This window comes from Porites lutea, chromosome 1 (genome assembly GCF_958299795.1).
Source record: "Porites lutea chromosome 1, jaPorLute2.1, whole genome shotgun sequence".
In the NCBI taxonomy this organism is placed as follows: Eukaryota; Metazoa; Cnidaria; class Anthozoa; order Scleractinia; family Poritidae; genus Porites; species Porites lutea.
The window spans coordinates 17,122,496-17,146,267 of NC_133201.1; the positions used below are offsets into that span (position 1 = coordinate 17,122,496).

Here is a 23,772-nt window from a genome sequence, read left to right on the forward strand (position 1 = left end):
CTCTTTTCGTATTAACCTTCCCATGTATTACTTAGAGTAACATTTTGTCAAGTTATCATTACCATATCTTGCAGTGAAGGCTCAACAGTGTTTTGTAAGCTTGAGTTTCGTTTTCTTAGACAAGGAAACTTTGATTAAAATTTTGCTTAATCCTGGGTTAAACTTAACCATCTTTCAAGGAACCAGGTCCTCGCCCTGTAAACCTTTTGTGCACAGTTTAGTTACTTATGTAGTGATTGTTACCTGCGTCACAGATGAAATTAAACTCTGGGCCCCAGCTGTGTACCTGGATTCAAAAACTGTTAAATATTTCTTTCAATATTATTTTGTCCCCATTTTACAATGCAAAGAGTTTTTTAGCATACAGTGCAGCTCAGAGATAAGCGACCAATGGACACGCAAAACACGTGCATGTTTTTTGCCTTAATGCAAAATCGTTAACTAGTTTGAAAGCATGTTTTTAAAACTAGCTTTCGCTTTTGTTATGCACTGTTTAATGCTTCATTGTTTTCGCTTTGTTTACCCTACCCTGGATAACTACATGTATAACAGATTTAAATTCGACAATCAAGTCGAGGATCTAGTTTCACGAGACAGAAAACAAAAGAAGCACCCAAAACTGATTTCTCGATATAAATTTCACATAGACATACAGCTGTAACACAACACAGCATGGTTTATTAGCACAGATGACTGTATGGTCGAAACAAGACAAATTAAAGTTATAAAGCGAATTTTTCTTCAAGGACATCTATATGGTCTTACCTTCAATACAAAGTGTCGCTAGTATGTCGGTAATGTGTCAGGTAACTGTCGATCGGTTATCTGTCAGTTTAGGATAGTTGTTCTTCACAATTACCCATTGTTTTGACCTGTCACAAATAAGCCATGACCATGCTAAAATTTAATCGGCCAGTCAACATGACCGGGAACAGTCCAAAACCTACTTTGTGCCCTGCTGTTACTACCACTGTATCCTTGCTTATTAATTTTCCTACTTTATTGGACAGGAATAACAAGCAGTGAGTAAGCAACATCTGTTGAACTATTCAGCACCACTTATCATGGTATCCTGTTTTAATGGGATCACAGAATCATTAGCAAGTGAGTAGAGATTTAAATACAGCTAGAAACTTAGTACAGAAGAGAATAATACAGTCAAACCTCTTTAATACGGACACCTAAGGGACTAGGGAATGTATGATTTTTGGCATTTCTGGGATCAAACGAACTGTCCGTAATAGAGATGTGTCCGTAATAGAGAGGTGTCCGTAAGGAGAGGTTAGACTGTAATGTCATAGTGCCTTGTTTTTGGGCACAAGCACAATTCTATATTCAAGGCTTTTGGCAGTCGTAAAAGTTTAACATTGTATGTAGGTGTAAAAAGTAAAATGTGAACAAGTTTGTTCCAGCTTTTGCTTCTCTATGCTGAAACAAAAGAAGAGAGAGATAGGGGCAAAAAGCATTAATAAATTGATTTTTAGGTTAGTAAACATTGTGAATGAATAGAATGCAAGACTGGGGAGAGATGTGAGAGAGATGGCTTGCATGCTTTGTGCAAAGAAAACTATTTTTATAATTGAGAAAAATACAACTATTTTGCAGTCTATGTTTGTCATTAATAAAATGACACAATGGATGACCGTTGGCCTGAGGGGAAACAGGGTCTGGAATGGGGGATTCTGCTCCTGTATTAATTCCCACTCCATTTTCACATTTTTATCCTGCCCTTTTTTTCATCGCTTTTTGGAATCCCATTTTTTGTTTCTCAAGTACATTAGTTGAAAGTCTAATTGCTGCAAAACCCTGTAAATGTATGATGTAGATATTTTGAATTATACCTCAGTATGATGGAATGGAAGGAAAAAAGTGGAAGAAATGAAGAGGAAGAGAGGAGGGTTTTTTCCCCCTCTTTCCCTACTCCCATCTCCTCAATGTTTTTTCCTGCTCACTTTTCTGTGCACCTCCTCCAGTATTTGAACACCTGAACAGGCTATTCTCTGGAGCTAGAAGACTCGTCTGATTTAAGGGAGCAGAGCTGAGATCATTGTACTGTTTCCCATAAGTTTAACTGATAAAATAATTTTGAGATTAATGATAGATGTAAACGCTTGAGCAATCACTAGTATGCTAGGACCACAAGCTTATTCCTGGCATCCAGTTGTAAAAGTGGGGCTTTAGTCTGGCATCTGTTTTTAATAATATTGTTACTGGACAGCCTGGGTTACACTGCATAGCTTGCTTTGATAGGAGACACCACTGAACGCTCACCTGGTTGATTCACATTTGCTGCTAGAACCTAAGATTTCCCAACAGACATTCAAATAATCCCGCTTCCCATACCCAGATTTTGGTGGATCACGCTTCCCATAGCAGTCTTATCCCTTTTCCTGTCAGAATATTTTGCATTTTTCCGAATCATGCACCGAACTTTGGTCAAATCCCAGATCCCAAGAATACCTTTCCAATCCCTGGGGAAAGCCATTACAGATCATGGGGGGTGGTGGATAGTGGTATGAGAAGGTCTTTGGTTTACTCCACTGGGTCTTTGTTCTGGTCCATATAGGTTTTCTTTTTAGTCCAAAGGGTCTCAGGTAAAAGGTCTTTGTTTCAGAAACATCCACTGTAAATTACTTACTTTTCTACATGTTTCTTTTTTTTTAAAGAGGCATCGGCAAACATAGATGTCTGTGTTAAAAGTCAAGTTTTGCCTGATCCTGAAAAAGAAGCACTAGTCAGCCATGTTGATCAAAGACATAAATTTCTTCAGTCCTCGTAACAAACAGTGGTAAACTTATAGCTATGTCTAGTTTTTTAATCTTTATGTGTCAGTTACATGTACATGACTTGTATAAAAGTTTATTTTCTAAAAATATTGCCCTTATGGAGTTAAATGGTATGGGACATATATGGCCCAAGATTGGAAGTGATATGGGAAGAGCTATGGTCCATATATGTTTATTATGTGGATTTGATATGGGCTACAGCCCTACATATCAAACCCATAGATGTCTCTCTCTTTCACTCTGTTGTCTATTGCTATGGGATGACTACATTGCTTACTAATAAAGGTCCATACATTCTCCATAGCTTTTTGCTTGGGAATGGTATGGTGTGCCCCATAGCAATAACATATGATCCTCACCCTGTTCTGTGGGATTGCTATGTATTTCGTAAAGTTCCATATAATTCCCATAGTACAGCATAGATTGATCAACTGGGAATGGATATGGGAGTGCTATGGGACCTTTGATTCACATCCCATATCAATACCATAGGACCCAAAAATTACCCTCACAAACTATAGGAAATGTGTGGGATCTTACATAATATTATATGCACCCATAGGCAACCCATAGCTCAGTTAGTTTTCAAATACATGCCCTCAAAAAACCCGTATGATTTCCATATAATGACCGTGTAAACATATTCAACTGAGCAATGGGAGGGGATTGCCTTACTAGCTACTACCATTAAACCCTTACTGCACAGGCCCTGTCCAATAATGTCAGTATTTCCTAAATTAATATGCAGCAAAGCCACTGTTTGACATTTTCAAAAGCTTTAATAAAAATGACCATTATTTTAAAATCTCTGAAATTCTTGTAAATACAGCATTTATGTCTTATACTGAGTAAAAAAGATAACGTACTCGTTCAAAAATGACACAATGAAACAGAAGGTGAAGAACTACAAAGCATCAAAGATAAATAAATTCTGAAATAATATTAAAAATCCTCATGAAAGATACTGTACGTTCAGAATCAAGAAATTTAAATCTAAAACTGTCCTCGTGCCTGTTTACTACGATTTGCTTCCTGTGGCTTTCCAACATGCAGTCTTTGGGGTTTTCTTATCTCCACACATTTCATATTAATTTTTTGCACAACTTGACTTGGCAAAGGGCATTCTTTGGAAAACTTAGCACAAACTTTGCCTGAAAAAAAGAAAGAAGCAGAAAAGGAGAGTTAAAAGAGAAAAAGAAGTTTGAGCCTTTCTCTGACCCTGTGTTACAAAACATTTCACTATCAAAAAACTAGATAAAACAAGAGGCAAGACATAACCGGTATTTTACCCTTGCATCAAGAGCCTGGTCAGACCGGGGTAGACGGGGGTCAAAGCCTGGCCCAAAAGCCTCGGTCAGCCTGGCGATAGGCCGGGCTGGCCAAGCGATAAAAATCTGGGGAAGCCGCGGCTAGTCCTTTGAAACTCAAAATTATTTTCGAATACAAATTCTCCAGACTGATCTCCATACATTTTGTTAAAGAGTTAGTCGAGAGAATTTGATAAAGGATCAAAGCATTTCTCTTTAAAGTGATCATTTTACTGATTCTCATAACCTTCTCTTGATAATGCATTGATTTTGTTGGTGAAAGATTGTTGTTGGTGACCCGTAGTTTTTATTTATTAATAAATATTAATTGTTTAATTTACAACTGATTTGTAACTTCCAGGTGCCCAGTTGCTTCCTATGGAAGTCAATGAAATTTGCAGTGTAGTTTACCTTTTTCCTTTATTTTTTATCGTGATAGTGTTCTAATATGGAGCGGCAGCATGCTGTTATAGCATACAATGAGGCAGAGGGTTGTTTCGTGGTTCAAGATCTAAACTCAGCACATGGTACTTATGTAAATGATTGCCGTGTACAGAATGCAGCTGTGAGACTTGCCTCCGGTGATGTAATAAGGTTTGGATTTGGTATCCTTTTAAAAATGACAACAACAGTAAAAGAAAGTGTGTGGTGAGTGTAGTCCTAATTAATGCCCCAATATGACTGTTGTTGACAGTGACTGACGTTTCGACAACCTTAAGTCATAGTCAGAGTCATAGTGAGTTGTATCTTTTCAGTTGATGATATTTGATATTTTGCTCGATATAGTTAAATGAATTTACAATGCATACCTAATGTATTTGATTACAGAACTTCCTTAACATGCGTACAACTACACAGGAAATGCAGGTTTTGAATTTCTTGTTGATTCATCCTCAACACTTCATTACCCATCCTTGGGTCTGTCTAAGCCATGGGAATCATACAGATTCCGTATTCTGTCATCACCAATGGCAACATCACAGTCGGGTGGAGTCACCTCCCTTCCTTATATCAACACTGTGACACCAGTGAGTACTGATGGTGTACCACTGTATACAAGCACTGAACCAGTCAGTTTGCCTGGGACTGGTGGCTCAGTATCAGAAATAAGAGGCCCATCTGATCCAAAGGTTAGTAAGTTGTTATGAATGCCAGCCTTCAAAGAAAGTCATGTCTGACAACTTGGGGGTGGTAGATTTTGCAATCAATCTAGTGTATATTCTTTTCTCAACTTGCTTAACGGGCAAGTGAAGATTTTTGGTGAAATTGAAATTTAAACAAAGCGAGGTAGATTATTCAGTCGGTGACACAGCTGCAGGTCGAAAGAAGAAACCCAGTACTCCCATTAGGAGTGGAACCTATGACCTTGTGGTTACTAGTTCAGATGCTCTACCAATAAGCTACATGAGACTCATGGGAGCTAAGGTTACTAAACTGGGTTCATGTGACAAACATATTGCATACTGCTTGGACTAGAATATTGATATGTGATAGAAATGTGATGGCGAATTCAAGGCCTGGTATATATGGTACAGGTCAAAATTAAATTCAGGTAAAAGGTTGATTCTCAGTTTTCCTTGTCTCCTAACCCTAATAATATTAATGCGTTAGACCTAGGATACAAAGAAAAAATGAGAACCAACTTAGGTTAAAATTTTATCCTGAGTTTAAATTTGGTTAAATGTAATTTAACTAAGTTAACCACCACGAGCTTAGCGGTCAAGCGGTTCATAAGCTTAGCGGTCAGGCGGTTCACAAGCGTAGCGGTCAAGCGGTTCACAAGCATAGCGGTCAACCGGTTCACAAGCTTGGCAGTTAAGCGGTCCACAAGTTTAGCGGTCTAGCGGTCCACAAGCTTAGCGGTCTACAAGCTTAGCTGACAAGCGGCCCACAAGCGTAGCGGGCATCCAGCGGTCAATCCCATAAGTGCAGGCTCACATGGTTTGTGGTAGCTTTGTACATGGCTAGGATCTGCGAGTTCTTCATCGAGCATTTGTGCAGTGGTCTGTGGAGCGGTTCATTTAGCGTCTTCCCCCCCCCCTCTCCCATCCCTATTTTTCTTCCTTCCACTGTTTGATCAGTGTGACGGGTGCCTGGAATGGGGGCTCATGGCTGGGTTGCGGGGATTTGCCAGCCATGGGGGCAGTTTTTCTATCTAGGGGCTGGCTGGCCACAGTGGAAGCCCCTGGGTATCCCGGGCACCCACCTTCCACTTAAGCGAGGCAGTTGGTTAATTTTGACCTATCTGTAACAAATATACTTTCAAGAGGTGTTTATTAATTGACTAAGTGACACAGGCAGCTCTGAAAAAAATCTGACTGCTCCCAAGGAGCAAGGAGTAGAAACTATGATCTTCTGGTTACTAGACCATGCTCTATAAGGTCACTAAACTAGGTTCTCCCACAAATCTTCTTAACTCTGTGGCAGGATTTGCTTATTGTAGTGTGGTTGTTTTTCAGGCTAATGTTATGCCACACCCTCTCTGAGATCTCGCCCAACAAGTGCTGGTGTTACCAGGACTCGACCCAGCTCTGCTGGCAGAGAAAGGATACCTGGTCCTCCTGTTGCTAGAGGTAACTATCATCATCATTTTCATCATTATTATCATCCAGTCTTTTCAGTTGGGATGCTGTGAATAATGATCTTATTCCATGCATTCCCCTCTGACATTGTGCTCGCAACGTCCTCCCTGTTAATTCCGGAATTTCTCAAGATCATATCGTTGAATAAACACGGCCACTTAATTGGTTTCCGTAGAAGAAGGGATTGAATAATCGCCCCCTAAAACTATAATATACCGTAAAATTCCGAAAATAAGCCCCTCCAAATATAAGCCCCCCAAATCGGTAACGCAAAAAACTCTCTGTTAGGTCGCCCCTCCAAATATAAGCCCCCGGGGGCTTGTACTTGGAAAATGGCCCTCAAATACAAAGTAAAACAAAGCAAAAACGGTAAATTTACGTCCAACTATAAGGCTAGCCCAATCGATTTTGAAACGCAAATTTCCCTCCGTAGATAAGCCCTTCAAAAACGGCCTTTGAAAAATATGAGCCCCGGGGCTTATTTTCCAAATTTTATCGTACAATATTAAATGATAGTGCAAAATACAAGGGAAAGCAGTAAATACAAAAAATGTTTGAGTGAGGTGGGGCAGCCAAAGAAGAATATTACATTTCCGTTAACAAGAAGTTTAAGGTGATTAGTCCAAGAGTAAGAAATGAGAGGAAATGGAGTTTTCAGGAGAATGTTCACCAAAAATGGTACACTGCCCCGTATACTATTTAGGAATAGACTAATCAAGTTGGACATTCCTGATTAAAAGTGAAATTCTGAATATGACTGGACTAGTCTGGCCAGTCTGCAGTTCTGATAGAGTTAAAGTTACAAAGATTTGTTTGTTTTGGTTGCTTATTTGCTTTATTTGCAGTGGGTTTTCATGGTTTTATTTAAGACCATTTTTAAAATGATACCCTCGCAGCAATTGTTTTGGTAGCCTTTACCAGCCTGACTTAACCATATGAATGTGAGAATTTTAACAAAAAAACATAGCGTGGAATAATGACGATTAGATGTATGTAGTAGTAGTAGTCATCAGAGATTGAAATCAAACTTCTTATGTTTCTTTAAAATTGTATGCTAACATTAAGGGCACTGTAAAATCTCTGTGATACTTTCCTCTAAAGCATTCATAGGCGGGAGAGGACGGGGGTTAGGGAGCCCAGAGGGATAGGCGGCAGGAGGGATATGAGTGGTGGGAGTTCTAAAGGTGCTGGAAGTCAGAGCTTGCGTGTAATATTCTGCAATTAAAAAAAGTCTAAAGGGAGGAAACCCCAGGGATGGTACTCCCTTTTAGAAGCCATATAGATATGTACTGCTTCAAAGGGTAGGGTTATTGGGCCGTTTCAGTCTCAACTGAAAGAGGGTATAGACTTTGTAGATTTTGGTCTGGAACCAGGAATGGTTTTCAAGGGAACTACGGGAGTGTATAAACGTACTTATTTTGTCATTTTAATTCCAAAAGGAACAAGAAAGCAAGATAATATGCGAATTTGAAGTGGATTTTGAACAAATGTAAGTAATTTTAGGTCTGAAAACGGGTTTGGATAATGAAAGTTTTTGTCTGAAATAAGATCAGGATTTTGAGAACCGGGTGGCACATCCCCACCAAGATTTCCCAGAAATACCCCATTGGGGAAGGAAGGCAAGAAAAAAGTGGCAGGGTCCAGTAATGCAAGGTATGGGAGGTAGGAAGTTTAGCACCCTCTCTTGTCCCCCCTGATAATAATGCTGAGACTTTCATGTTTATTGTCTCCTGAATTTACAGGTGGATGGATTAATGGTCCAGTGCAGATAACAGGGAAGCAAAGCATTCAAGATCTGGTAAGCTTCTTTGAGCGGCAGTGACATTTGTTGTCTAAAAACTTCTAGGGGGGTTGATGGTATGTAAGCTGGGGAGCCAAGCTCGGCGGGGTGTACTCCTTATGATGGCCTATACAGGGAGGCTCCGTGTGAAAGGGGTATCTTTTTCAGCCATAAGGTAAATGAAAGGGTAGGGATTTCACTTGTTGAAGTGTATTAAAGGGTTGAGAAATCTGTCATTTGGGTCTGTAAAAGGCCCAAAAGATCTAACAGATGAATTTTATGCCTTTATAAAGTTGAGAACACGTTCTGTTGGGGATGCAAACCTCTAAACAAAGTATGTGAAAGGGGTACCATTTGTTAATAGAGGGTATACGAAAGGGGTACCTTTTTCGTGAAAAATGGTATATAAAACGCAAGGGGTTTGACGTCGGAGTGGAGCCTCCCAGTATAAACACTTGTTCAGTACACCTCCCCTGGAAGCAGAGTCCTTGTGCAGAGCTATGAGGTGTTTGGAATGGTTTTTGGGGAGGGCACAGATGCTATAGAAATATTATGTTACCTAGTAGGCTTATTTATTGTTTAAAATTGTGTCACAAAAGTCTTTGTCATTGATTGCTTTGTTTCGACTGCATACTGCTGGTCAGGTGATGGTGTCAAGTAAGGACTACAATAATGTTAGTAATGCATTTTGTAATTGCTTCAGCTTGGTGCATTATGGAAGCCACAATGCATACTGAATATTTTTCAGGACAAAGGCTTGGCGCGGACCCTTTTTTGACCTTGAAATTTATCCTTTTTTACATCGTGTACGGTTCTCAATTTTAGTGTAAAAAATTGAATCAATTTTGTCTGCTTACTTTTCCGACCAAATAACCTCAGAAATTGTTGTGTCACAACTTTCCAAATCTTATCCTTATCTTCCCTATCTTGTGTCACAGTTTGTTTTTGTTTTTATTTTTATTTTCTCCAGGAGGAGCGTCTGTTACGCATGGGTGATGAACTCAGCCGACTAGCTTCATACGAAGCAGAGTGTCATCGTAAAGATGGCGTCATTGCAGCTCTGAGAGATGAGGTTGTTGATCTGAAAGGAGCTCTGCAGTCAAGTGGCAGTTTCAGGTACATTTGCTCTTGTTAATGTCCACTTAAGACAGCGGTTAGCTTGTTCCAGGCTCCGAGATGGCCAGCTCCATGAGAAAGCGCGAATGCGAAAATCAAACGGGAGGTAACCTCCTTTTTCCAGATCATGCGCTCATCACGCGTTATCCCTACCATCTGATAGTGCAATGATCTGAGAGCCTGGAACAGGCTAGACAGTGAGTGATCCGCCTTCATAATGAAGGCTTTTCTTTAATGAAAAACAAGCCCGTTTGCGGTTTTTAATAAAGATTTTATTGCAATTTGTTCTGAATAACCTTTAAAAATTTGTTGAAAACGTAGATCAGAAACTATGGTCGTGTAATCTTGTCGGGTTGAAAGTGGTTCTTTGCAGTCAATGAAGTAACTAACAACTGATACAACTTGGCAATAAAAAAGACCAAAAACAGCTAACGTCGCTTTTGTCGAATTGGTATCCGCATTTGACATGAAGTGACGTATACCTTAATGGCACATCTTTTGTTTCTAATTCTGGTGTGTCGTTCTAATCACCAATAAAGTGACTGGTTTTGAGCAAAATACAAATTGCCTTTTGGAGTCCTTTTTTAAACATGTTTCACCTATATTGAAACGTGGTTTCTATTATAACAGCAGGGCACAAAATAACGGCCGGTCAACGGACAATGTCCGACCCGAAAAACTGACCAGTTATGGTAACTATATTAAAAGGTTATAACCAGTTACAAAAGGTAATTTTAACCTAAAATAAACTAGTTAAAATCGTAACCTTTATATTATTGGTTATATTAACCAATGATCAGTAGTTGTTGTGACGGTTATAATTCCGTTAGAACATTGAATGGTCAAAATAACTTTTCATGGCAGTCAAAATAACGAAACCAAATGGTTAAACAAATGGTAAAAATGTGCATCGAACCTCAAATCAATGGGTTAGAATCTTTAACAATTTGTTGGTCATGACTTACCAATAATGATCTGTTATTTAGAGCTATGAAGTAAGGTTAAACATTGAATGGTCAAAACTGACTTTTCCGAGGGGTTAAAATAAACGGAAAACCACGGAAGGCCATGGCTACACAAATGGCAAGTATGAGTTTACAAAAACAGAACATAAAAGCCTTTTACCCAACCTTCAACACAGACTTTTCCCTTACGCTTAAGAAAGAACAAATAATCAGCATTTATTATGGGATTTAGGATAGGTTAAGATTGGATAGCCAAATTAACTTTCCCCGACAGTTAAAATTTTTTAAATGACATACATGCAACTCGCCTCTTGCTTCAATGATTGGGCTAGTACGCGCTCGCGAGAGGCGAAGCCGCGTGACGCGAGGACTATTTTCTTCTTTGACGTTTCTCTCGACGGGCTAGCCAAGAGAACTAATCGTCATCTAGGTGAAATGATTCTTCAAGATGTCCTGTACAGGTTATGTCATTCAAATCAATGCTGAGCGCCTCGAGAAGCCAACAGCCATCCTCGCGTGTCTTCAAAAAATACTTTCGTGTTTTTCACCGGTCACAAAATTCCAGCGGGTTTCCGGTATTTGTCTTAAGTGACCTAAAGTAACTCTATTTCGTCACGTAACGAGCCCTAAATGGCGTTAAATGTTCTCAGTAAATTAAAAATCTTACTCAGTAACCTTTTTATAAGCTTAAACTATTTCATGGTTGGAAACATGTTAGGCGAGTTTACTCGAGAAACAACTAAGGGTTTTCAGAAAATGTTGCATTGTTTCCTGTCAACTGTAGTATGTTACCTAACACCTTGACGTTAATCTACTTAGCTAGCCAATGAGAGACTTGGAATTTCAAAATCAATGCCAAATTCGGCTCTCATAGTTCAGTTTTTTACTTTAACCGCCTTGCGCCAAGCTGAATTCAGTACTCTTGGTTCATTGCTGCGAATAGAAACATTTTATATTTCGCCTGGATAAGGCCACTCAGTTAAAAGTCAATGGGAGCTCGTTTCTTAGTCACGGACAGCAATGGAGATGTGGCAAGTAAAAAGGTAATGTGATTTCAAATTTATGCAAGTCCGAAGACAACGTCTTCAGAATAGATGTCTCACTTGAATTTCAGTTCTTTACTGCTTCTATAAAATTCTTAGCTAACGTATACCTTGCAAATCTTTTATTCAAAGGAGGATGATAAGAAGATCATGGCAGAATTTACTTCAGTTGACCGCCTGAAATAGATAAGCAAAATATCTGCCCCGTCGACTAAAGACAAATCATGACAAACGAACACCAGCAAAATCTCGAAGACTTGCTTCACCGACCTTCACTGAAACAGCATGACCGGTATGTATTGCTTATTTTTAAACAGAACTCTGAATCGTTTTTAAAACTATCTTTTTGCAAATAAATAGACGCGTTTTGAGACAACCGCACGCACTTGCGTGGCCCTTTAGAGTTTTTGGAAATGTTCAGTACAGTCGCATAGATTTTGCAGTCTTCGGATGACCATCTTAATTGCAATATTGTACTGCTGTTACAAAGCTATCATACATAATTACAAAGCTTTTTTTTTCTAATGTAGCTTTCAGTCGCGCGCGTTGCTCACGATGACCACGCACACGCGTGCGTGCGCGTTCCCCACTTTAACTTAAAGCACAGGCGTATCATTGAAAGACTGTAATTTTTCGTGCGTTAACCAGTGAACTTAAAAACGAAATGTTTTCGTTTATTTCAGAAATATCACCAAATTTGAACGACTGAGGGAATAAACAACTTTGAATGAAGCTCGGCGAGTATCCTTATTTTCATTACAAGCAAGACAAGTCCTGATCCGGCGGATTAGTTACCCTCAATGGGCCACTGCTTGGAAGAGGATCTTTTTTTGCTTTTTAATAGAAAAACATGGCTTGTAGAATAATGAAGGGCACTGGTAGTTTTTAGATCATATGCTCCGCTTCAATCATTAGTAAGACAAAGAAAGTTACATGTACAGTGGGTGAGGAGTTGACTGTTCACTGGCAAGATCTTACAATTATTATATCATTGAATCTCACGAAATTCTTAATTCCCTATGTATTTGACAAAGCATTTTTGGCAGAAAAGCCACTTACCTTAAGAGTTTAATTTAATCAAAGTACTGTATCACTATTGAATATGGAGTTACTTGAATTTTTTCTGCTTAAGGATGTTTCTGCTTTACAATCATATGTTCAAAGTCTTGCTTTGCAGTCTTGTGAGAGACATGCAGTATTCCAATTGAAATTTGCCATAGTTTAGGAAGCAGGGCTGATTGTTTAATAATTTCTTGTCCTGCTTTAAGTATTTGTATTAAGAAACATAAGCATTTTTTACTTGCAATGTTGTATGATTATCTTTTCTTTGAAGTTAGTGGTCAACTATGTTGTTGTTGTTGTTTGTAGAGAACGGTTAACATAACCATTAAAAATGTTGCTGAAGACTATTATTGTGAGGTTAATGTAATTCATTATTATCAGTTAAAACAACCGTTTTCTTCTAACCCATATGGAATGGTTAAAGCTACCACCTCTTGACTATTTTAAATGGGTTACCACAGATTCATCACTAGTACCCAAAAAACTGGTTTACCATGACCACAAAAAATGGTTATTATAACTTAACTGTATGGGTTGAAACATATTTATCTTTTTATTTCGGTTATAACAACTAAAAATTCAAAGTTAGTTTAACCAAAAAGTAGAGGTTATGACAAACAATTATTAAACGTTGTGAGAAGTGGCGTGGGCTGTGGTAGAAAGAACCATTTTTAAGGGTTAATGTAACCCATAAAGAAAAGTTATTTCAACGGGAATAAAAAATGGTTAACCTGAACTATATTTTTTTGGTTACTGTAACCTAATAAAATACGGTTACCCGGGATTCAAACCTTAACCATTTTTTTGAGGTCACTATAACTGGTCAGTTTTTACAGTGTAGGCTTGACCGGTCAAACTCTCGTCTGGCCGGTCATTTTGACCGGTCATTTTTGGAAGGTTGTCGCTTAATGCGTTTTGCTCTTTTGTTCTTTGGCTTTTTTTGCTGCTTTGCACTAAACCCTTTAAAGAAAAACGTTCTGCTTTGCTGTGATCAGTAATGCGACCTTCTTTGGGAAAACATACGCTAACAATAATCGAGGGTTGTCCAATACTGTCGACCAGAATCCAGTCGTATCCCCCTGCTTTCCATCGGAAAACCGGAAGTCTAGTGGTGTAAAGTCCTACCAAGTGTATTGGATCCATTGGACACGAATAGATTCCGATGGAAAAGTTCATTTTCTATTCGTGAGAGACTTAGAAAAATTCCGCTCATGTTGGATGAGGGGGTGGAAAGTCGTTCCGATGGAGTCCATCGGATCCATTGGACACGAATAGATTCCGATGGAAAAGTTCATTTTCTATTCGTTAGAGACTTAGAAAAATTCCACTCATGTTGGATGAGGGGGTGGAAAGTCGTTCCGATGGAGTCCATCGGATCCATTGGACACGAATAGATTCCGATGGAAAAGTTCATTTTCTATTCGTAAGAGACTTAGAAAAATTCCACTCATGTTGGATGAGCGGGTAGAAAGTCGTTCCGATGGAGTCCATCGGATCCATTGGACACGAATAGATTCCGATGGAAAACTTCATTATCTATTCATTAGAGACTTAATAAGATTCCACTCATGTTGGATGAGGGCCAGAAAGTCATTCCGATGGAGTCCATCGGATCCATTGGACACGAATAGATTCCGATGGAAAAGCACATTTTTCTATTCGTGAGAGACTTACAAAAATCTTACTCATGATGGATGAGGAGGTGGAAAGTCATTCCGATGGAGTCCATCGGATCCATTGGACACGAATAGATTCCGATGGAAAAGTTCATTTTCTACTCGTAAGAGACTTAGAAAAATTCCACTCATGTTGGATGAGGGGGTAGAAAGTCGTTCCGATGGAGTCCATCGGATCCATTGGACACGAGTAGATTCCGATGGAAAAGTTCATTTTCTATTCGTGAGAGACTTACAAAAATCTCACTCATGATGGATGAGGAGGTAGAAAGTCGTTCCGATGGAGTCCATCGGATCCATTGGAAACGAATAGATTCCGATGGAAAAGTTCATTTTCTATTCGTGAGAGACTTAGAAAAATCTCACTCATGTTGGATGAGGGGGTAGAAAGTCGTTCCGATGGAGTCCATCGGATCCATTGGACACGAATAGATTCCGATGGAAAAGTTCATTTTCTATTCGTGAGAGACTTACAAAAATCTTACTCATGATGGATGAGGAGGTGGAAAGTCGTTCCGATGGAGTCCATCGGATCCATTGGACACGAATAGATTCCGATGGAAAAGTACATTTTTCTATTCGTGAGAGACTTAGGAAATTCCACTCCTGTTGTATAAGGGGATGAAAAGGCGTTCCAATGGAATCCATTGTATCCATTAGATTCGAATAGATTCGATTGCCTGGAGAAGAACATTTTCTATTCGTAACGCCAGGTCAGAAAAATTGTCATCATGTTGAACGAGGTGGAAAAGTCTTTCGCAGTGGAGAGGTGTATAAGAGGTCGGGAAAATGTGGTATGTAATCTTAATTATTTCAGTTAGCTAGTGAAGTCCGATCATCGATCAAAAACTGCATCGCTTCATGAGGTAATTTCTTTTTAAAAGCGAACTCGTATTTGAGATAATTCAGTATAACAATTTCTGTGTAGCGAATGGCGGTAGCGATATGCGTTCTCTATTCGTCCAGCTCCCGAATTGCGATATGTTAGTTCGTTGTTATACTCCAGGAGAGGTGAAAAAAGTCAATCACATTTGACAAAGTGAGCGTGCTACAGGATCAGGTAACGCGAACTGTTGGGAACGCGAAGGATGCGATCGAGGGGGACTAGAAACAAGAGTTGCCTGATCAACAAAATGGCCAAGATGGCGCATCTTTCGATCATTGACTTTCTAAAAGAATTTACGACTAAAGAATTCGAACGGCAAGGAAAAGGCATATGGAATTATCTTAAACTCCACTGTTCCTTGAAATTGTGGAATCTTTCGATATTAAACCAGAGCATAAGAAAGCAAAAACGTAACCTGAAGTGCGAATTTGGAATTCCTCCGAGGGAAGAATCGGCGGAGTTATCTATTTTGAAACTGGTAAATGGAATCTCTCAGTAGGATTTTGGCATCCCTCCGAAGGAGACGTTTCAGAAGGAGTTTGGTATCCTTAGAAGGAGGTGTGTTGCAAATGGAATCCCTCAGAAGGACTTTGGCATCCCTCAGAAAGAGATGTCTCTTGCCTGAGATTTTGATTCAAAAGTAAGTAGCCAGGAAAATACCACTATTTATTATCTGCATGTACTTACAGTTACGCACCACTGCATGCAAGTACATGCAAGTAGACCAGTTGGCAATTCATTATAATGTGTTAGAGCTGGTTTTGAAGTGTAGTTTTTAACATTTACTTATCCGAGTGATGATAATTATAAAAGTCTAGGTTCGTTTATGAAATGGTTTGGAACTCCTCAGTTCCTTAAAAATGACGAATCTTTTCATAATAAAAGCATATTAATGAAGTATAAACCTTATGTGCTGATCAATTGAAAATTTCAACATCCCCCCTGCCCCCCACCCCGGGTATTTGACACTTAAACTCATCACCAATAGATGAGCATGGGCGTTGGTGCCTTCGAAGTTGGTGGAGCCGGGCAATGCTCTAGCATGAGGAGGAGGTATCCATGACAACCCTGCGAGCGGCCCCCACCAGGCACCGTCACACTGAACAATTCAGTGGAATACTTACCAACCCAATACTTACCTAGCCCACACCAAGAGGGAGGGAGGGATGGGAAAAACCAAAGCACAAACTGGCAGGCAAACAGCAAGCAATTGAAACAACACTTTGCGAAGAACTGCAAGCAAGCAACTGCGTATATAAGTCACGAGGTGCCGCTGCTGGATACATCGGGCCACCCCTAATATAGCTGGGGAAACAGCTGACCAGCATTGCTTCGAGGTTAACTTTGCCTAAATTACATTTAGCCACATACTATTTTGTGGTAAATTGTGAATTTTACCTTTGCTTGGGTATGTCAAATGTCAATTTTACATTTTTTTATCTTGTCATCGTCTGGCTGACAACGCAGATGGAGGAGTTTAAAGGTAAAGGCACATCTTTTGTAAAGGAACGGCTTACATAAGAAGGACTTTACAAGCTAAAAGTACGATTTTTTGCTGCCATGACTCTAATTCAGTAGTACAAAAAGTATTTTACTCTGAAGATGACTATCGTACAGGCTGTCGAAACATCAGCAGGGGTGTAGCCAGCATTTTTGCATAGAGGGGTTCCTAATGTGGTATTTTTGTCTAGATTGACGATAAATCTTCAGTGGGTTTCCTGGAAAGTTTTAATACTTTAGGTCGTCTGAAATTTCGTTTTGTGATTCTGAGCACAAATTTCCAATAACAGTGCCATATGAAGCTAGCTTTTTTTCGCTTCCAGTGAAGAGATAGTGTTTATGTTGTAGATCGTTAATTTTTTATCTCAGGTAATTTTTGTTTTTCTTTTGTTTTTGGGTATAGAAATGTAACTACAGCATATATGTGACCCTCCACAGGAATTTGATGCTAAAGGTGAAAGCACGCGCACGACACGCTTGCACGACACAGTTAGCGTGCCGTAGATCACGGATATGCGCATATTAAATTAAAAAAACAAAGACGGACACACTTGCCTTTGTTTTGGCAAATTTAACACGCTAGACCTTTTGTTTTTTTGTAGCGTGCCATATGTCACGGTAAGTGTGCGAATTGTAGCACGGTTAGCTTGTAATTTGGGTAAGACACGCTGAACACGCTTGATTACTAAAACCGCTAAGATGATAAAAATGGCTTGGGTTTTCAGCGGATTTAATCAGCATTGATAACTGGTCGAAGTGAATCAAATATACCAATTGAGACTGTTTTGGAATTTGATAGTAACCGTGGCCATTTGACTGGACGAACTATATTTCACAGTTTTTTAAGAAACTCCCTAAGATCAAATCATATCATCATTTTCGTTTCCACAAAGACTTTCGGGAACTATTTTCTGCAAGAAGTACTGGAACTCTGAAGAAATAGCAATAAACATTTTAAGAAACGATGCAAGATTCCCTGGAGGTGGACATCTTCCACCCATAATCACCCCAAGCGGGATCAGCCGAGAACGTGCTCAGTACCTGTTTAAGGAAATAAGAGAATTCTGTTCGGACGGAACAGAAAATTTAGTGGCCCCACCAGTCCTAGAATAGCAATTTTAAGTGCCTGTATACAAGTTTTACTGAAATATTAAGTGTGTCAAATATTTCACTTTTTTACAAAAGCATTATATGTTAACATGATAAGATTGCATTGTACCTTGTAAATAAAATTTGGGAGCGCTGTAAGTTCTTATATGTATTTTTTAAAACGACAATACAAAAGACATTAACTAAATAATAGATAGAAACTGAAAAATGAAAAGAGATTTTACACTTTGGCAAGGGGAAAACACTTGATGATTTCTATTATATTTGGTCGCGATTGCTGCGATCGGCAAGAAAGTGTCTTAAGTCCGAAAGATCACTGTTTCTGAGAAAATTGCAAATGTGTTTTAAATTAAGGAAAGTTAAGATAACCTTAGCACAGCTTCGTCAGTAAACATTTCTGGAAAGAACTTTGATTTTGCAATGCTAATATAGTTCTACCCAGAAATCCAGTAGGTCACACCGTTCACTGTTGATACTTTTCAAGCGACAACGTTTTTTCAATCAGATACCATCGCTGCGATCGCTGAGGTATAACTTTTTCTTTCTCGATAGTTACCAAAAAAGGGTGCGATTCATAATCATTTTTGGTTTCTTTTTGTAGAGGAAATTTATTAAGCTTATAGATAACACGCCTTGCGTGCTTTTGCGCACACTGAAAGCGTGTTGTGCTTTTTCGCACGGAGCTTTTGTTTGCAAACTTTAACACGCTCTTTTGTTCGACTTGCTCACGCCTAATTGTCTCAAGCGTGTCCTCTGAAACAAAAGAAATTGCTAATGAGGCGAGATTGCAAGCGTGCTAGAGCGTGTTAAAATAAATTCTTTTGTTTTAAAGTGAAAGCGTGTCGTGCGCGTGCTTTCACCTTTAGCATTAAAATCCTGTGGAGGGTCACATATGTTCATTATCGTTGAATACATTAAAACACACACTGTAGTCCTGTGATTTGCTGTTTACTCAGTTAGGGTATTAGCAAGAAGGAAACATCATGGATGCTTCGGTGCAAAGGTGTCCATTGTTAGCCTCGGGGTACATGTCCATAATGCAATGTTCATCATAGTAAGAGTAGCAGACTCTCGATTCAGTCATGGTCATCGCCAATTACCTTTTAAGTCTGTGCAATGGGCTAAGCGGTCGCTCACGTTCTGCTGATGTAATTCGTAATAATGTATAGCCTGCGTAGCAGGTGCTTGGAAGTAGTGGACGCAAGAAAGGACGGGCGCGCGAGAGGGAGACACGCGAGGGGAGAGGAAGACCCTTCGCGTGTCTCCTTCTCGCGCACCCATTCTTTCTTGTGCTCACTACTTCCAGGCATCTGCTACGCAGGCTAAGTTACGTAGTACTTGAAATATGTAGCACTACTAGAAAGGTCTTTTTCCACTTTGAAACACTTGCACTGCCAACAAAAAATCCGCCACATGAAAATTGGAGCTGATGGTATCCTAATAGATATCGGTGTCTTGCTTTCGGAGCCTGATAGTGAGTAGCTTTTATGTAAGGAAAGGGCACTGCATCGTGGTAACCTGGGTGGCATATGATGAATTCCTGAATACTGTATGTTTTAGGCAGTTTGCCATGCTGTTAGTGTTTGTGTTCCAGTTTCAGACAATTTCCTCAGACTGATTTGCAAACATCAAGGCTGATTTCATTCTACCTTTTCACTTTTATGCCTCCACCGAGTTTCTATTAAGCTCTCTCATGGTCAAACCATTACAACATGCAACTGAAAGCAATCTAGACCAACAAAGGTGCTGAATCACACATTGCAGGCTTGTATACACAGGGGCCACGTATGATCTTCCTCACAGTAATAGAATTAAAGTAAAAAAAACTACTGCAAAGACTGATTAAACCTCAACATATGTAACCCTTGAAATAGAATGTGATGCTTTTTATTTTTTTTTTCTTCTCATTTTCTTTAAAAGCTAAAATCTCATTCTTCTTAAAATTATACCTACCAGGTAGTGCTGCAGCCTAAGGGGGGTTCCGGAACCCCTCGAATACTCCTCTGGCTATTCCACTGATCAGTCACCGTCAACAACAGTCTCATTATCATTGGTAGAAATACGCCCAACTTACTTTTAGACGTCCAAAACACTCACCATAAATTAATCCACACCCCAAACTACATGCAAAAGTACCCTGGGTGTGACAGGGTGTGATCCCCCCTTTGAAAATTCCTAGCTATGCCCCGGATGTTTTGTTGATATTATATTTTTGACAGGATCATGCCAAACTGGAAATTTCAAATCTCAGTTCTGTAAATTGATCCTTTAGTTCCAGACCTTTCAAGGCAAGAAGGAAGGTTTTAAATAATTGTTTGGAGGGAGTTAGGTTTTGCGATTCCCTCTTTATACAAAGAGGTAAGTTTTAAATTCAATTCTGGCCATAGTACCACACTGCGCACTACAAATCAGAATTTCTCAAGCTCAGTTGGAATTCGAGATAATATATTTTTGTTTTGTCTTGTCGCTTTACACTTTAAAAAAAAAAAAGAATAACGAATGGTGCTGGCTATCCACAACGTCCATCCCACATGGATTTCAGTGAAATTTGTTTTTGCTTTTAAACTTAGATGAAACTTTATTGTGCGTTTAGTCGAGTGCACTTATAAATTGGGTCACCTCGGCTGTGTAATTTCCTTTTCTATCGTAGGTACGGCAGACAATAATAGCGACGAGGAACCAGTCTTTTCTTTAACAATATATGCTAGCTTTGGCAGGAGTGATGAGATCAGCTGATGTGACAATTTTAAAACCTTCCTTCTTGCCTTGAAAGACCTGGGACTAAAGAATCAATTTATAGAACTGAGATCTGATATTTCCGGTTTTGCGTGACCCTGTGAAGAATATGAATATACCAAAACATCATTGTAATGTTCTGTTTTTAAGAGCTTGGGAAGATCTGTAAACCGTTCAGGACATTTTTTTTCCAAATTCTGACCTGCAACCTGCAAATTACACCCCTCGAGTGGAAATATAACCATGGCCATGTAATATTTCTAGAGGCAGTAAAGATGTCACCTAAAATTCCAATTTTCCCTAACCAGAGATCGTGCTCTGAGAACCACTAAAATTGGACCTGATCTCAGGTTAAATTTTCCCATGGGCAACCAATCAAAAAAAGCAAAATATGTTGAATCGAAAATAATGATCTTTTTTAAATGCCCTCAAACTTACTCCATTTTCCATAAAGTATTTACTTTTTGTTATCTGCTATACCTGAACAAAGTGGGGAGAACCCAATCTGCAACATAAATATGTACACAATGCTATTTTCGGTCATGGACTTCTATTTGACAATGCAACAATCAAATATAACAGATTTTAGTGAAACAATACTATTAAAAGTTTATTATTACAATAACACTAGTAATAACTTGTTCATTGTAGTTTAGAGGAATAGAATAAAAGTCTCCAGCACAGAAAAATTAGTCTAAAGAAAGCTCTGATTTAAGACAAGAATGCATTTCAGCTACAGCACATACACCACATATAGCATCAGGTATAGAATATAATTTCTGCAAGTTTGTCTTGATTTTGAATAATAAACTACCAGAAGGTGTTAAACAAATTTCAGTAATTATGTTGGCATGAAATGACCTTGATACTATATTTTTGCTCATGATCAGAGAGAGATTTTCTTACAAAACTTTTTTCCAACAAAATTAATCTGCAGAATATCACCCTCCCCCTCCAATCAAATTGAGTCTATAGTAATCATTGCATTGCATTATCATTGTTATGATTTGTTTGTTTGTTTGTTTTTTATGTTAAAGCTTTTGCAATACTGTAACTACATAATTATAGTCATGCAAATAAAGCTTATGTTGTTGTTGTTGTTGAGTCTGGTATTAGGGTGTGTTTTGCAACTCAGAAACTCTTATGGCAGTGAGTAAAAGCAGGTAGAAAAAGAAACTCTCTGGCAACATCTGATGTCAGGAATTCTTCTATGTTATTTTAGAAAACACATTCAAGCTAAAACAAGAGGATCAAGCTATGTCCTCTTTATGTCAGATATTTGACCTCTACTGGGCCTCTTATGACTTGTCATGCCCTCAAGAGAAAAAGAGAGAAAGAAAATAGCTACAGTGAGGTACTGTAATACATGTAACTGTTGACTTTGGAATTGTTAAAAATTTTATTTTATTTTTTTAATTAAGGTGGCGTGGCTGGATTTAGGTGGGTACCCCCCAAGTTTGAGCATTAACTATGTCAGCATGAGTAAAGATATCCATGGGAAAAAGGTTACCCCAACTGTATTATATAAAGATGAAAATTTCTTATGATCTGGGTTTTATTGCAATTATTGGAGTCACCATGGCAATGTAATGACACCATTACATTTTTTGTTTATCTTTGTGTTTCTCTGTACCAGGAGTGTTTTTAAAAAAACGCTTAAGAGATTATGTACCTGCCATAATTGCCTCAATTAAGGCATTTTGGAAATACAGTGTATTTTCAAACAAAGTTTTAAGAATCATAGCGGGGAAATAGCATGCTATCCACACAACTAGCTAATCTTTTAAGAAAATCACAGCAACTCTTTCTAAAAGTTGCTGTGATGTTGGAACCCAAGTAAGATAATTAATTATGAAAGGTTTGAACCCAGGAGTCATTTCAAAAGCAGGTTGAGTTTGATCGTCCGGGTGAACGTAGTCCTGAATAGGACTGTTGTTGTTGACAGTGACTGAAGTTTCGACAACCTGTGCGGTAGTCATCTTCAGAGTCAAAGTGAGTTGTATCACGTTAGTCGATGGTATTATACTCTGGCTATTGATCTGATTGGTCAATTACGTTGCAATGTTATTGGTCGTCTGTCAGTTAAGCCGTGATGTTATTGGCTATGAAGACTTGTAATCAGTAATTGGTGCGTTTTGATCCGTCTATTGTCACAGTTAAACAGTCGTCTATTGTTAGTCAAATTGTCAGTTCTCCAGTAGTTCTCTCGTACATGTAGTTAGTTGTATTACATCCTACATGATGAGCCGTGATGTTCACCGTTTCGATTCTCACTGCTATCCATGACACAAGGCAATTATTAGCATTTTCCGGAAGAACGAGTTATGTTACGTGGGTACCGTGCTTGTTTCGACTCTTGGCTTTAAGAACGAGTTATGCCATTCGCGTAGCGTAATCCGTTGTTTTTTTAGAAAACTAAAGGATGAGTGACAGTTTTTGTCCATCAAACGTTTCACATCTACTTGTAAGAGGATTGTGAAAATCACCTTCGACGGAATTCGGGCTAATCGATCGCTCGTCCTGTACTGTTTCTCTGGGAATAAATTTCAGCGCATCGATTAATTATAATAATTTCTTTATGTCGAACATGATCTCGTTTGCAGACTCGATTCCAGAATTGTCTGATAAAAACTAAGCTAATCGAGAACAAACGTCGCCTATCTCAGCGCTTAAAATCCTCCTTCTAGATAAGCCGTTTGCGATAAAGTGTTGCGCGACGACTCAAACGAAAGCTCTGCTGTATATTTGTTGACTTCTGATGACGAATACGCTGTTTGTGGAACAAATTTCTTGCCAAATCAACTTCTTTGCCGCAAAAATTTAGCGACGAAATTGTTCTTTGTGGAGGAGACTTTCGATCACGTGACGGGCAACGAAAAGGATCAAGTTTCACCGATATGCAGATATAGGACGAACCTTGGAGACTTCCGACACCGCCGTACGATGATACTGAAGGTATATATAAACGGACATAAAACGGGCGAAAATCGCGAAAAGGAACTCAATGTGAATGAATTTTTCACCAACTTGCCGGCAAAAACCTGAACGACAATGCCGTACAACGATCTACTGCCAGCGTAATTCGATATTCCATGGGCCAAAAAATAATTATAATATTCATTAATTTGACCGGCCAAAATCGGGGTTTGTCCGGGCTAAAAAATATTTGGCCGGTCATCATGACCGGCGACCTGCTGTCCGTTATTTTGAGCCTTGAACAGGA

General features: G+C 39.0%; 2 long non-coding RNA genes across 2 annotated transcripts; both read left to right on the forward strand.

Moving 5' to 3' along the window:
- The first annotated feature begins 11,175 nt into the window (after positions 1-11,175).
- LOC140935741 (uncharacterized) lies at positions 11,176-13,359 on the forward strand. The gene is made up of 3 exons (XR_012165247.1): positions 11,176-11,579; positions 11,712-11,871; positions 12,263-13,359. It is a non-coding gene; the product is annotated as an uncharacterized lncRNA (long non-coding RNA).
- Positions 13,360-19,792: 6,433 nt separating this feature from the next.
- On the forward strand, positions 19,793-21,877 carry LOC140935748 (uncharacterized). The gene is made up of 3 exons (XR_012165249.1): positions 19,793-20,171; positions 21,201-21,312; positions 21,772-21,877. It is a non-coding gene; the product is annotated as an uncharacterized lncRNA (long non-coding RNA).
- Positions 21,878-23,772: the final 1,895 nt, after the last annotated feature.